This window comes from Lipotes vexillifer, unplaced genomic scaffold, assembly GCF_000442215.2.
Source record: "Lipotes vexillifer unplaced genomic scaffold, Lipotes_vexillifer_v1.1 scaffold387, whole genome shotgun sequence".
In the NCBI taxonomy this organism is placed as follows: Eukaryota; Metazoa; Chordata; class Mammalia; order Artiodactyla; family Lipotidae; genus Lipotes; species Lipotes vexillifer.
Window position 1 is genome coordinate 3,661,376 of NW_006795399.1, and position 2,000 is coordinate 3,663,375.

At 53.8% G+C, this 2,000-nt stretch overlaps 1 protein-coding gene across 1 annotated transcript in view; it reads left to right on the forward strand.

Moving 5' to 3' along the window:
• Positions 1-1,458: 1,458 nt before the first annotated feature.
• Positions 1,459-2,000, forward strand: part of CS (citrate synthase) — a 29,095-nt gene continuing 28,553 nt past the window's right edge. Inside the window, exon 1 of the mRNA XM_007467723.1 lies at positions 1,459-1,663. The gene's annotated coding sequence lies outside the window, so the exon portion shown is untranslated. The remainder of the gene's footprint in view (positions 1,664-2,000) is intronic.

Sequence of the window (2,000 nt, forward strand, 5' to 3'; positions counted from 1 at the left end):
TGGCCTGCGGGCTAGTCTCTGTGGATAATTAACCAGAGAGAAGAAACCAGGTCAGACTATTCTACGGTTAGGAGGAAATCCCCTGTGAGATGCTAAATTGGGAGCAAATATTGATCAGTGGAGCTTTGAAGTCGCCGAGGAGATAGCTGAGGTCAGTGCTCCCCTGGGGCACTGCTTGGCTTCTCTTTATGAAGTTCTTTCCTAAGATCTACCCGTCTGATCCCCAAGCCAGAGAAGCATTGGTTGGTAGGTGTAAAGCTGAGTATAAGGAAACCTGGGAAGAGAAAATGGCATTTTTCTTTCTCTTTTTCCAAGTCCAAGCTATAAACTAGGTTCTTTATAAACAGGATCTATCTAAACCCGACTTAGATGGTACTGAGACCTCTGAACTTTGTTACTTCTATGTGAGGAGATAAAAGGGCTGTCCACTTGGGCCTTGGGTCATTCCTCTCTGCCCTTGGGTCAATGACAATGATATCTTAGGAAGATAGAAAGGTCCTAAGTTCTTGTCTACCCAAAAGAATGAGTCAAGAATGATGTAGAAGATCACTTCAGTGCCATGGTTCATTTAATCGTCTCTGGGGAGCAGAGGATAAGAGTGTATAGAATATAGCCAAGCAGGTATAAAGGTCCAGAGGCCCTATGGGAGTGACGGGAGTGATGTGACAAAAAGGGAGGTGATTTTGGATGAGGGGTTGGTCTGCAGCTCCTGATATTTTGGCTAGATGTGGGGTGGACTGTTTGTGTGGGGCTATGTGACTGGAGTGGCAGTGAGATTAATACCCAGGACCCAGAGGCTCTGGACTGCGCTGGAAAGCTTCATATTAAGGGGGCGTTTGTGAGACGGGTTTCCTGGCATTAGTCACAGAACTGACAGCTGGCAAAGACCACTGGATATTCAGGCTCCTGCCTTTGCTTTCCTTCTCCACATTCTGGGTCTGTTGGTATCTATAATACCATGACTTACCTCAAATGATTTCCACCAAGTAGCTAACTCGGGCATCATAGCCTGTGTCAACATGATGTCACCTCTATGGCCATTAAGTCATTGACCAAAGACGTTGTTCAAGAAAGCACACCAAGGGATTAGGATCAGTTGTCGTGATAGTGTATTAAGGGGTTGGCTTCCGAGGACCTTCAAAGGTCGAAGTCCTTGGGGCTTTTTCTCTAATAGCCACCTCACAATTAACCTCAAAGGTGTTAAGGATAAGGGGAAAAGCCTAAGTAAGTTAACTGAGTTCTCAGGCACATACTTAACCACCTACACGCTTCCCCCGCCCATCCACCGTTAATTAGCTTACCCCGGACGGTCCAATCCTCCCAGCCACAACTGCTGTCAACGGCTTAGGACCCGCCCCCATGCACACTGGACCAATGGCTGAGCCCGGGGCGAATCCCTTGAGAGGGGGCGGGAGCGGGTTCCGGGCGGTAGGCGGAGCCACACTGAGGACCCCGGGTTGGGCGCCGCTGCCGGTTCGTTTACCCTTTCCCTCAGCCGCCTCCTTTCAACCTTGTTCCCCTCGTCGGCGCGGCCTCTGGTGCAGCGGCGGCGGCGGCTCCCGTTCCTGCCGCAGTTCTCTTCCCTCCTTCCCTCCCCGTCAGATCCCCGAGTTCGCCCACCCATGGCTTACTCACTGCGGCCGCCCGGCTCTTCGGAGCTAAGGTGAGCAACTAGGAGAGAGCGCGCCGTCCCAGGGTGGGGCTGAGGCGACTGCAGGCCCACTAGCGCCGGGGTCTCCCTCCCCCTACCCAGGCGCACCCCAGCGCATCTTAAAGGGGCCCTGCGCTTGGCTGGCCGCCAGCCCTGCGTGGCGCTCACAGGGTCACGTGCTTCACTGGCCTCCCGGCCCCTGGGGGTGTTGAGCTCTGCACGCCCCGGCCTGCGTTCTTGGGCCGGTGGGAAGGCCGGACCCAGCTGTCACCCTGCCTGTCTGGGGTGGAAGAGGCGGGGGTGCTTGGCCTTGGTAAAAGAAGGAGTGGAGAACATAGGTGGTGTGTTC